This window comes from Simochromis diagramma, unplaced genomic scaffold (genome assembly GCF_900408965.1).
Source record: "Simochromis diagramma unplaced genomic scaffold, fSimDia1.1 OVJJ01000703.1, whole genome shotgun sequence".
In the NCBI taxonomy this organism is placed as follows: domain Eukaryota; kingdom Metazoa; phylum Chordata; class Actinopteri; order Cichliformes; family Cichlidae; genus Simochromis; species Simochromis diagramma.
In genome coordinates this window covers 447678-461949 of record NW_024386914.1, presented here as the reverse complement: position 1 = coordinate 461949, position 14272 = coordinate 447678, and the positions used below count along the sequence as shown (strand labels likewise).

The window sequence follows — 14272 nt, the reverse complement described above, 5'->3', positions numbered from 1 at the left end:
TACGGTGTAACGACAAGTGCAACTGACTGCACTTTACCGCGGACACGATACGGTGTAACGACAAGTGCAACTGGCTGCACTTTACCGCGGACACGATACGGTGTAACGACAAGTGCAACTGACTGCACTTTACGCGGACACGATACGGTGTAAGACAAGTGCAACTGACTGCACTTCACCGGACGCGATACGGTGTAACGAGAAGTGCAACTGACTGCACTTCACCGCGGACACGAACACGGTAACGACAAGTGCAACTGACTGCACTTCACCGCGGACACGATACGTGTAACGAGAAGTGCAACTGACTGCACTTCACCGCGGACACGATACGGTGTAAAGACAAGTGCAACTGACTGCACTTCACCGCGGACACGATACGGTGTAACGACAAGTGCAACTGACTGCACTTCACCGCGGACACGATACGGTGTAACGACAAGTGCAACTGACTGCACTTCACCGCGGACACGATACAGTGTAACGACAAGTGCAACTGACTGCACTTCACCGCGGACACGATACAGTGTAACGAGAAGTGCAACTGACTGCACTTCACCGCGGACACGATACGTGTAACGACAAGTGCAACTGACTGCACTTTACCGCGGACACGATACGTGTAACAGAAGTGCAACTGACTGCACTTTACCGCGGACACGATACGGTGTAACGAGAAGTGCAACTGACTGCACTTCACCGCCGGACACGATACAGTGTAACGACAAGTGCAACTGACTGCACTTCACCGCGGACACGATACAGTGTAACGACAAGTGCAACTGACTGCACTTCACCGCGGACACGATACAGTGTAACGACAAGTGCAACTGACTGCACTTTACCGCGGACACGATACAGTGTAACGACAAGTGCAACTGACTGCACTTCACCGCGGACACGATACAGTGTAACGACAAGTGCAACTGACTGCACTTCACCGCGGACACGATACAGTGTAACGACAAGTGCAACTGACTGCACTTCACCGCGGACACGATACGGTGGTAACGAAAATGGCAACTCTGCACTTCACCGCGGACGCGATAACGTGTAAAGACAAGTTGAAACTGACTGCACTTCACCGCGGACGACGCTTACGTGTGTAACGAAAGTGCAACTGACCTGACACGTCACCGCGGACACGATACAGTGATAACGACATAGTGCAACTGGACTGCACTTTAACCTGCGGACACATATACAGTGGTGACAACAAAGTGCAAGTGACTGCACTTAACTTCCATCCTTTTTGTTAAAGACTAATCAAAAAATCATTTGGCTCCAAAAGTGAGCCACAGCAGTAAAAGTTATAGATCTTCCCATTTTGTGAAATTTAAACCACAGCACTTAGAATTAATTGTTCTTTCTGTTTACAATGTGGAAAATAACTGTGTACAATTTAATTCTAATTATTATTTTTTACAATTTTTTTTCTTTTGTGCTGGAAAATTATAATTTTAATTTTTAAAATTTTTAATTACATGGTTTTTATAATTCTTTATTTAATTTTAATTTTAACGAAAACTTTTATTCAGTGTATCTTTTTTGGCATCTCATGTGTACTGCACTTTGTTTTCAGCTGGGCGCTGTTCTTAAGGTACTATATAAATAAATTGCTTGCTTGATTAAAAAGCCTGAAATGATTAAAAACGGATTAATCGTATCTTGCTATCTTCAGTGTATGTTGCTGCTTTGAGTTCAATTGAGAGTAAAGTAATTTCATGTTTATTTTAGACATTTGTGTATTTATTGTATGTCTTGGAAACAGAAAATCAGCTGAAAATAGCACAATAACTACAACTCCCCCTAAGAAGCTTCCATCTACAAATGGTAGCTGTCGCTGTTTTTTTTTTATAAAGTATTAGGAGCTCCAATACAAAGCGAAGTTTTAGCCAGTTAAAGTGTACAACATTACTCTGTTTCTTTATAATCTGTTACAACATATTTTAAAATTGAACTTGCTGCAGCAAAACTCTCAAATTCTGCTTCACTCAGGATTATAGTGAGATAGACATATATTCACTTGTCAGAATAAAAATGAACAAAAATGAGAAACTGTGAAGAACTGGACCTTTTATTCTTGCAAAGGAGCAAAAGCCTCTAATACAAAGTTTCAAGCAAGTGCTCGAGGGGAAAAGCCCCTAGTGACTTTTCATTACATTTTGTCAATCCGAAACTCGTTGGTGTATTTCCAGGCACTAAGTGTGTACCGAGTGTCTCCCCGACTGTTATACAGTTCACACTAATTCTAACATTGCATAACTTATTTTTTCCATCATCACTCTTTCCACATACAGTCCACGTAGATGTTAGTCAGCTTTTAAAGGCAATCATGACCTTTGATCAGAGCTTTCCTTTGTGGTTTTATTTCCTGCTGTTGTTTGAGGGGTCTGGCTGTGTGCCAAGCTAAACTGAGCATAAACAAATCAAAAAGGTTTACTTATTAATAGTACCTCGGCAATTTTAAAGGCTGAAACTCTGAGAAACTTTATTTGTCTTTATTTATAAATCAGTCTGATCGAATGTACTTGGATGAGTGTCTAAAGCTCAGGTTGACTTTTGAGAGAGGAAACATTCACATGTTTCTTACATGTATTCAGGGCTCCATCACTGTTTTCTAGAGCAGCAGGAGCTGAGTGAAATACAGAGTCAGCTTTGATATTTTCTTGATTCCAGTCATAACCAATCATAGAGCAAATGTATTAAATAACTTTTTGTACAGAAGCTACAACAACACAAACGGAATCAGTGTTTGATTACTGGTTTTTATTTGAACTGGTCTGTAGGTGGCAGCATTGTTTATTCTCTATCCTCCACTTTTCCTTTAACCCACTCAAACCCACTTCTTAAAACGACTTATCTAACAGTCACACTCTACAGGGAGAAAATCACCTGTTTTCTCTAAAACAGGTGATTTCTGTTTCCAAGAATTATTTCACTTTGGATCTTGATCTGTGCTCAGCCCAGCTCCTTGCAAACTAGAATCAAAGGACTTTGTAACAATCAAAGTTTGTGATTAGCAGACCTGGAGGAAGAGAGATAACTGCTGTCTGTACCTGTGCTGCTCTGCTGGACTTTGCTGATTTTTACCCGTTTGTTCAGTAAGTGAAATGCACATAATAACAGCACCGCAATAATGATGCTTTTCACGCTGATTCTGCATGCATGTGTTTAAGTTTAAGGAGAAATCAGGCAGGTACAGCTCATTCAATGAACACACGCCAATATACTTTTTGGGGAGCCTGATTAGCAGATTTGCATTCTGGGTTGAGTTCATATTCAACATATCGACATGTTCGACCTCTTTTATTCACATATTCTGACACTCTACCAGCTTCGGAAAGAGGGCAAAGTCCAAAAGACTAAATTCCCTGATTTGTGCTTCAATATGTGGACGCAATTCTTGGTGCCTTTAGGTTCACTTCATAAATTTAGCAGTCTATACTCCAAACACAAAAGTTTTATTTATTTTGTTTTATAAACACATATGACATATGCAGTGCTCTATTTATATACTTCTAAGACTATTGTATTCAAGTTGTTACCACTTTGCTCACAATATCTTTGTCTTTGTTTTTTATTATTAAATACATTATAACAACTGTGATACCTACATGGTTACCATGTGCTTTGAAGAGAGAGTAAATCCTATGAACAGGATTGAGATTTAAATGCAACACACGATAACAAATGAATGAATACAAGATGAAACACATACAGCTCAGTGGTCTTTGTTTGCTCCTTAATCTGAAGTAGGAGAAGGAGGTTTGCCTTGTTTCCTTTTCTCACCTTTGACCAGGTGTGGTGCTTGTCCTTAGTTGCACTCACCTGTCACATGTTATAAAAGGACTGCACCCACCTAGAGCTCACTCCTTCTTCACTCCCACATGGGGCGGCAACTGAGGTGAGTTTTTGTTTGGGTCTCCTGAGTTCACGCATTATTTGAAGTTAATGAGTTAAATCACATTTTGTTTCTTTTCAGAGTTGGCAGTCCATGTGTGTCCTTTAATACTGTTTATTCGAATAAAACGAGAAGCCTGTAAGTAATTGATAACTCTTCATTCACATTCTGACCAGATGAGCCCATAATGGTAACAAGCTCCAACTTCCTCTGAGCCTCCTCCTCCTTAACAGTTGCTATGGCAATTTCATCACTGAAATTGAAATACAGCTCTGCTTATTACACGACCCTTTCTGTTTAAACTTTCCCCATAATGTGGTTGCAAATTTGTTTTGAATGTTTACTCTCTTCCCTCTCCGTTTGTTGTTGTTGGCAGTTTTAACTGGCTTTAATGTAAAATCTAAAATCCATGTTAATCTATGCGAAATTTAAGACAATATTAATAAACAAACAAATGAATGTGCCCACTGAATTTCTTTAAACATTTATTTGGTACAGAAATGTAGAAAATCAAATATGGACCATTAGTAAAAAAAAAAAACTGTAATCATCATGGATAATCCTGATTGGCCTCAGCACCACTTACTGTACAGTTTCACCTCTGCTGTCATAAGGACAGACACAGGAGATTTTTCATACTGCATGCTACTACCCTCTATACACAATCTATACAGAGATTATTCAGATGCATTATCAGTCACTGAGGATCACATATTTCAGATTTTTCTTACTACAAATGATTATATTTATACTTTTTAATTGTAAAAAACAAACGATTATAGAGCCTGAATAATGTATTTATGGTTTTATTTGTGCTGAAACAAACTATGACGTCTGTATTTAGTTGTATTATCTTCAAACAAACTGTAGAAAATATGCAGCGTGTCTGATATTTGTGTAGCAGAGGAGCAACAGTGATTCATAAAATGCTTCTTTTTTTGCTTTGTGGCTACAGCTCTCCTCACTGACCTGTAAAACATCCACATAAAGACAGAAAGTTTAAAGTTGTCATGATGAGCCAAATCCTCCAAAATCTGATATCCTTCAATCAAAAAGCTTTCATATCTTGTATTGCTCTTTAATATTCAAAAAATATACAGTACCTTCTCCAGTTTCTTCCATTTGTGTTACTGATTCATAGACAGCATCATTACCTACATAAAAGAAACATCCAGCAACAATTAATTTAATGTTATTGGACTCAATAATTATCACATTGTCATACACTGCAAAGACCAAGTATTTGGAAACTATATAACTAAAACCAGAATTATGCAATGTTTTCGTACTGTGAGTCTGCATGCTGTTGATATGAAGTGAAACACTAACATTTGGATTGGATTATTTAAAGTCTTTACAATTTTGTTTAACTTTGATCTATTTGTCAGTTGGCTGTTTGACTGCTTGCTCAGCAACTGATTTTTAAGAACAAGGTCTCGTAGACCAATACTGATAGCCATGAGTTGCATGTACATTAAGGTTGATAAAGGCTTAATGGCAAGTCAAAATCATCTACTTTAGGGATCACCACAGCAGATTATCTGCCTCCCTCTCAGCCTGTCCCTCTTATCCTCCACAGTGACACCAACCCTCTGAGAAAAAAAATCCTTTCAGGCCACTGTGATCCCAGATGATCCCAGACTGGAGAAAATCTTGTTTTTTCTGTAGTTTCATTGTTTAGTAGAGGATAAATAAGCCAACACCAAAAACAGTCTCCTCTCCTCCTGATTCATCAGAAATTTTATTCAGTTTGGGTTATTGGTCATGTGCCTGGCCATGTGATTTTTCTTAAAGTGATACAGGCACCGATTGATCTTTTTTGTGTCAGTTACTTTGGATGTTTGACCCCACACTCAGAAAAATAAAGGTGCCAACTGGAACCAAAAGTGGTTCTTTAGACTGATGCCATAGAAGAACCTTTTTTGGTGCCACAAAGAACCTTTCAAACAATGGTTCTTTGAAGAACCATTTCTTTCAGTGGTTCATTGAAGAACCTTTAAAGGTGCCCCAAAGAACCATCAAGAAATGGTTCTTTGGGGCACCTTTAATGGTTTTTCAAAGAACCTTTTTAAAAATGGTTCTTTAAAAGAACCATTTTTAAAAAGGTCCTTCAAATGGTTCTTTAAAAGAACCATTTTAAAGAACCTTTTTTGAGTGGTTCTTTAAAAAAACCATTTTAAATCTTTCAAAATAAAATGCATCATAAATTGAATTTGAGTAGGGTAAAATAAATACGAGCACAGCATAGACATATATTAATGGTTTATTGTCATTTTGTAGTTACCAAAAGACAAAAAGGCATTTTAACCCTCAGCACAACATCAATACTAATACATGTCACATATTAATGTTTTAAACAGTAATAATTAAATATATTTGCTATACTATAAATAAATATATATAAATACTAGCTACAGATAACACAACAAATAATACATGTATTGTTTAATTAATAAAACATCAGAAAGTGATAAAACACAGTAGAAATAGCAATAGCTTCATAACAGACCAATAAATCAACACATTTTCATCAGCAGATGTTTGCATGTTCAGTAAAAATATTTCAACAACAAGTTTATGATTAAAATGATCAATGAACTTCAGCCTTACGCTATGTAATGTACGTTTCATGTTGTACTCATGGTCCTTTGTTAGTCCAGTTTAGGACAATGTCTCTGATGTATGTTTCATATCAAACATATGTCATATCAAAACAAGCCCACACCTGCAGTTGTTTCAGTTTTTCACTGGTGTTTCCTGTCAGCTGGTCAACCTCACTCAGGCGGACATCCATATCAGCCAACCAAACGACAAGCTCCTCCCTTTGTGCTTCAAATCCCTCCCACTCTGAGACAAGGAGCTGAAAGAGAGAGAAAAGAGTCAATTATAAAGAAGAGAGAAAAGTGAAACCCTCCTCAGAAGGTCTGACTCGCATACCTGCAGTTGACCTGTGATGGACTCCAGTTTGGCGTTCACGTCATCCCTCGCCGATGCCAGCAGCTGAGTCTGCAGGGTGCCCTGGAAGAGCTGAGTTAATGTTCGACTCCTCCTGGTCAGGCTCTCCAGCTGGATGAGCCGAGGTCTCCCCTCTCGCCGCTGCCTCTGAACACAGAAACACAAATTGCATCTGAAGCAGGAGGTGCAGATTTTTTGCTATTCTTTTCTAAATCCAGGCTAGATCACGTGGAGGTATTTGGAAAACTTTTTTGGCCAGCGGATGACTGTTGTCTTGCAGAAAGTCAAATCAAACATATGCGATACACAATTAATTCACAAGAACACATTATAAAAAATAAGTCCAGTTCTTGCCTGATTTCAAGTGAAATCTGCATCAAAACAGGGTGACAGAAGTAAAACGAGAGCACAAAGCCTCACTTTGTACAAGCCTGCTATTACAGTTCTCCTCTATGCAGACGACTTTCCTGTTTTCAAGGCACAACTTGGATCTGCTGTACGAATCTTATGGATACACACTAAATGAAACAATAGTGTGCATGACTCCAGATCCTGATCCCTCATCCTAATATGGTCCCAACATAGCAACAGCAATAAAGCAGATGCTGAGGCTTCAAAATACAAAGTCCATAAACCAATGGCTGACGTGGGTTTTATCATAAGGGTGATAAATATACAGATTTCAGTCTGTCTTAGAGATTTGATGTTCATTTACCTGCAGATGCACTATACGTACCTGCTCCATGGTTTTTCACAACATTTTGCACATCACTATTTAATACAGGAAGTAGGTGAACTAAAACAAGTCATCGTTCTTTGTGAGAGGACCATATTAATGAAACAAACCTCATCATAGGGATCCCTAAAGATGCTCCTGCTGCTTCTCTTCCTCCTCATCCTAAGCTTCCTTCTCCTTGTCCTCGCCTTCCATCCAATTGTAATTCAACCTAATTGTGTTTCTCCCCCTCCTCTTCCTCATTTTGTTGGAGCTGTGAACACAATTAATGTGAATCTGGATTAATTTGTGCAAACAAGAAAAATCTACAGCTTTTTGGTCAGAGGTGCTCTTGTGATTTAAGCCGGGTAGAGTAGATTTATGTGTTGATGCTACCTGCTTCAGCTCTGGCTGCTGAGTGACATTTACACCCTGGCTGGATTACAAACTCTAACCATGTGCTGAACTTTGGCCCAGCGTTGATACCTCTTGTTAGTATAACGACCTCTTCTTAGCTTGTATGTATGATGGTGGATAAATGAAATATACAACAAAATTAACTATATTACAAAAGAACATCTATCTTGGAAACATCAAATGACCGGAGCATAACTTGTCAACTAGTCCGAAACTAAGTTATGCAGGAACAGTCAAAGACACACCTTCTCATGTCACATTTCTATTCATTTCTATATAATTCGATTAGACAATGAAGAATTATCTAATCTAATTATTCATTCAAAACACTTATGCATAGCTGTATTTTATACAGCTCATACAGAATTAAAAGTACAGGTTCATGTGAGTATTTAATGTACGGCTCAGATCTACAGAATTTCAGAGTTTCTAGAGCAGACACAGAGCTCACGCCACAACAGGCTTCAGGCGCCATTTTAGTGACTTTAACAATATATTACATTTTAATTCCGGTCTAGCTGACATTAGGTTATGTACGCAGCACGCAATTGAACCACATATTTTAGAAGCCAAAGGTTCAAATTAGCTGGGAGCAGCTTCACTTAATTATAACAGTGGTTTTGTTAGGAAAACAGTTGGATACTAAATTGCGCTGACCTCAACGGCTAACGTATCGCTAATCGCTACTGTTAGCACAACATTAACAGCAAGCTACAATGACGAGTAACAAAAACAAAACAGTAATAAGGTTTTAATGAAAATGTTTTACCTTTTCTAACAGTCCCAGAATCCACAGCTTCAAAGTCCAGCAGGTACTGAAGACTGTTATCCGTTTCGCTGTCACCGTCCGTGAGTTTTTTTCCCGAAAGGTCAAGGCCCGCCGCTCGCACACTCTGTCTGCGCATGCGCATCCCAACGACTGACCCCCTCCGTCCGCTCCCGGGAGGTTATAGTATGACGTGTTCTAACGTCACTCTCTCTCTCCCTGTCATTTATTTGGCTCGAAACACATATTAACAAATTGCTCAGTGATGAACAACTACTCAGATCATTTACCTAAGCAGTGTGCTTTGTCAAAACGAAGTGTGTGTTCATTACACATAAGTGTGTTCATTACACTGACATTCTGTTCTGCAATTGTTATTTACTTGTATTTTATAATTTGACTTTACATACTGCTGGGTGGTTTGTAAAGTTTACAATAACTAGTATTATCATTATGCTATATTTTCAAAAATATATAATAATCTCAAAAGTAATGCCTTGGAGTAGAAAATAGTAATGCTTTATTAAAATTTAAAACGAAAGTACAGTATTTGAATGTGTGTATTGTGTCTACTGTTTGCAAATATTTCTAACTTTTATTTGAATATTCAGTTTCCTACCATCTTCTCTTAAAGGGTAATTGCCAGGTATCCCGCCCTCCCCCTTCGCACACACATGCACACAAAGAAAACACACAGTATAATTCACAGCCTCATTATAGTGAATAAATATTTATGCCATTTACACCATCAAACTTAGATTGCTAAGGATGAAGAACCTTTTGTTCTTTAAAGAACCATTTGTAATAGCTGAAGAACCATCCACAAAATAAAAAGGTTCTTTGACATATGATGGTTCTTTAAAGAACCATGAAGACATCTGAAGAACCATTTAAGAACCATAATTTTTCTGAGTGCAGGGATTTAAACCCATCTGCCTTCACGACCTCTACTCCTTGTATGTTCATCTTCCCACACACATTTACTATGTCTTGCTTCTAGTGACATTCACTCCTTTTCTCTCCAAACCATACCTCTACCTCTCCTCTATTCCAACTGCTCCCAACTCTCACTGCAGATCACGGTGTCACGGGGGGAGTAGGTTCAGCCAGATGGCTCTCTGGCCCAATCGGGCGAAGGGGGTATATGGTAGGGCGTGGTCTGGGGTGCCGTGCAGGGAGGGCCCACGCACCTGCGCGGCAATTACGCCCACCGACCTACACAAGGGGTTGTTGTGTGTTGTGGTGTGATGTGCGGCTGGCAGTTTGGGATTGTCAGCCAATGCAAATAAATGGCTCATAATTACAATCAGTGGTGTCGTGGTGCCTTATTCACTCCACACATAGTTTACAGAGAGTCCAGCCTGACCTCATCAGTCAGCCTGTCCATCACCACTTCAAACAATAGAACTGATCCCTGATGTAGTTCCATCTCATTGTTAAACCCATTTGTTACTACTGCTCACCTCGCTCATTGTCTTCATACAAGTCCTCCACCACTCTCACATACCACTCTATCAGTCTTGACCTCCTCATGCAAAAAAATGCAGTGCCGCAGTTCTTCTCTTGGCACCCTCTCAAATGCTTTATTTAGATCCACAAGGACTCCTGACATTCTCTGTACTTTTACTTTTGACTTTTAACTCCATCTCAGTTCACATTAAAATGGTAATAATAACTGGTTTCAGTACTGACCAGGATGAAGGCGACTGCATTCATGACTTTCATTCTGACAGGAAATGAAGAGCTTTCAGGTCCGACAGCAGCTAGTGTGATAACAAACAGAATTGAAAGATGTTATATGAGACATTTTTACAAAATATAATTTAATAAACTATAAAACAGAGTAAGTTTACTTCACTTAAACAGGCACACATTTCTATCTGCTATACATATTTGCTAACACAATACATGAGGACTGAGTTCCTTCTCAAACATTAAGATGGTTTTTAAAAAAAGTCATGTTTAAATAACGTTGCAATGCTACTCACACTTAACCGACATGTAACGTGATGGCGACTCTTTTCCTGAGTACTGACACTTGTAGGAACCTTCATCAGACTTTGACACTGCCAAGAAGTTCAGCTCCTCTCGGGAATCATTTTGGACAAGTTTGTCATTGTGATAAAAAGCCACATTGGGAAAGATTTTTTTTCTTCTCAAGTTGCAACTAAGACTAACAAAAGTTCCCTCATTCACAGGATCAACAGGGATCACCATGAGAGGACCAGAATAAAAGTCTGCAAAACATACAGAAGATATTGTTTCAAATGGATCAGCTGGTGCCGACTTTCAGAAAAAAAACAAAAACAAAAAACGCTTATTTGCAATAATAATAATAGATTTCATAAATGTCTTGTAGCATGAAGATGTGATATGTGACCTGGCTTATTTAATAACTATTCTATAAAAATAATAATTTCCAAATAAACAGCAGGTTTATGAACTATATAGAGCTTTTAAATAATAATAATAATGAAATAATAATGGATTGCATTTATATAGCGCTTTTCGGGACCCCCCAAAGCGCTTTACAATACCACTATTAATTCACTCTCACATTCATACACTGGTGAAAGCAGCTACAGGTGTAGCCACAGCTGCCCTGGGGCAGACTGACAGAAGCGAGGCTGCCATATCACGCCATCGGCCCCTCTGGCCAATTGTGTCTAATGATATAAAAACCTAACCTCTAAGCTCCAGGGTATTTTTTTTTTACATTTCGCCTGATTCAGCCTGTAACCAGCTGCCTTTTTGGAAACAACACTGTTTTAAATTCCAGAACATTCTTTTCCTAATTACAAGCCCAGAGGAAAATATGAAAAACATAAAAAAATATATATTAGTAGCTCTACTCAGTACTAAAACATCAAGAGAAAATAATGATACAGATGTTATTGAATATGTCTAATAAAATAACACCAGCATTGCTCTAAATTGGACAAAACAGTAAGTGAGGCATAACTAATCATCCTTTCTTTTAGCTCACAGAGCCCTTTGAACTGTCAAGGTCAAGGACATTCACAGAGTTGTCCTGAATCCAACTCTGTGTGCTTAGGATCGTCGGCCTGTTGGAAGATGTGGCACTGTGGAGGAGATTATCATCAAGGGTGTCTCTGCACGTGGCTGCATTCATTTTTCCCTCAACACTGACTAGTCTCTCAGTTCTTGGTGGTGAAAACATCCTCACCGCAGATGCTGCCACCACCATGCTTCACTGTAATGATGGTAATAGTCAGGTGATGAGTGGTGCCTGGTTTCTTCCAGACACAATGCTCGACATCGGGCCCGACATTTTTGCTTGGTTGTTCTTTTGGAAAGTTTATAAGAGTAACATAACGAAATGTGGAGCAAGTGCTGTGAATACTTTTACTGCAGATGGTCCTTTTTGCAGCTTTACATGATAATCTTCAGGAATATTACTTTGGTGTCACAGATAACATAACATTTACATTTTTGCCTGTTTTTTCACAAAAAAATGTTTAACAGAGTATTGAGATAAATATTTAAGAAACATTATAAGATACAAAAATATTCTACAAACCCTGTAAAGTGATGTTGACTGCATTGCTGAACTCTTTTAACATAGACTCACACCAGTACACTCCATCATCTGAATATGAAGCTTTTGTGTAGAGTGTGCATACGGATTCTCCTAGATTCCAAACATCACTGCAATACGGCACGCTATTCTCAGGGAACTTCCTCACCCTCCACCAAGTAGTTTCCCTTACAGATCAGTCTGACAAAGTCAAAGCCAAAACTTTGCACTACAGGGCCGACTGTGAGAGACGCTGCTGATGAAGCATCTGAAAAACAACACGGATAGATAAGTGAAAGCACAGGCACAACACATAAAAACTAAGTATCAAGCAGTGACATGAGCTTAAATGCAAGTAAAAGCACATGGATCTGTTAAAAGAACCAAAGAAGGGAATTCACTCTTGCTTGAAGGGAAAATATTAAATTTAGTCCTTGTTTGCAGGGAGCACAAATGCACATTGATCTTACGGTTATATAAATAATTAATGACATTAAATACAGCTTATCCAAAAGAGACAGAAACAAACTGACCTGCAGACCAGACAAACTTTGGTTTACTGTAGTAGGTGTAGTAGTAGTTCCTTCCTCTTTCCGCTCTGCACACATATGCTGCTGTGTGTGTTTGTCCAGTAATGATGTACAAAGTCTGAGCAGTCTCGCTGCCATCTGGTAGCAGCTCGTACTTGTAGGCCTCTTCTTTTCTGTCCAAATCAGGAATAGCTTTATACCAGTAAAAGCTCCATCCCTCCAAAGGATATTCAATCTCACAGCTCAGAGTTACTGAGGCTCCAGGACTCAGCCATGAAGGGGACACGGTGAGGACAGGTTGCAGTTTAACTGTTGAAAGAGTTTTTTTTAAATCAGGTTTTTAAAATTTGTTTTATTTTTTATAATAACATTGCTAAGTGATGGGTTCACAAATCAGGTCAGGGTCACTCTGCCCTCTTGAACAGCCAGCTTATCATCACTCTGGTTTGGCCTGTGTTCACTTTTGAACAAGAACATAAATGGTAAATGGCCTGTATTTGTAGAGCACTTTTACTAGTCCCTAAGGACCCCAAAGCGCTTTACACATCCAGTCATCCACCCATTCACACACTGGTGATGGCAAGCTACATTGTAGCCACAGCTGCCCTGGGGCGCTCTGACAGAGGCGAGGCTGCCGGACACTGGCGCCACCGGGTCCTCTGACCACCACCAGTAGGCAACAGGTGAAGTGTCTTGCCCAAGGACACAACGACCGAGACTGTCCAAGCCGGGCTTGAGCCGGCAACCTTCCGATTACAAGGCAAACTCCCAACTCTTGAGCCACGATCGCCCTCATAAGTAAATTAAGTAAATAAGTAAATTGCTACAAAATTAGAAACTGTACCATTGTTATACATAAGACTAATTTTACTGAAGTTATTTGAACCACAGCATGTCACAGTACACTGTGTGTGGCACACATGAGCTAAGCAGGGAAAATGAACACACTGGGGAACACAAGTGAACAAGATCAGACTAATGAGACGAGTGAAGAAGAACTCAACATGCACACAGGACAAGAGACTGTAAAAACAGGACAGGATCATTTGGATGAAACAGTTTATATGGGTAAGACATGTCTGTCCAACTTACATGATATAGTTACCGGAATGACATTACTCCATTCCAGAGATGGGCAGTAACACGTTACTGTAATCCGATTACTTTTTTCAAGTAACGAGTAAAGTAAGGGATTACTATTGCAAAAACGGTAATTAGATTACCGTTACTTTCCCGTAGGAACGCTGCGTTACTGAAACTGTGATTTTTTTGCGAGAATGTCTCATGACAGTGACATAAGCAAGTGCCATGTTCGTGACAACAGCTGTGTGCAGATCAACAATGGGTCATATATCGAGTGCGGGAGAGAGTATGAGCGTGCAGCGTTTAAAGCGTGGAAGTACTGACCTTACTTTGAGTTTGATTCCATAAAAAGTGACAAAAACTT

At 39.3% G+C, this 14272-nt stretch overlaps 1 protein-coding gene and 1 long non-coding RNA gene across 1 annotated transcript; one reads left to right on the top strand and one right to left on the bottom strand.

Annotated features, from left to right (window-relative positions):
* The window catches only part of LOC120736330, a 61149-nt gene that overhangs the window by 38864 nt on the left and 8013 nt on the right, over positions 1–14272 (top strand).
* LOC120736351 lies at positions 4846–13955 on the bottom strand. The gene is made up of 7 exons (XR_005696475.1): positions 13918–13955; positions 12829–13134; positions 12299–12563; positions 10746–10994; positions 10450–10520; positions 5008–5058; positions 4846–4873 (listed from the first exon to the last, which is right to left on the bottom strand). It is a non-coding gene; the product is annotated as an uncharacterized LOC120736351 (long non-coding RNA).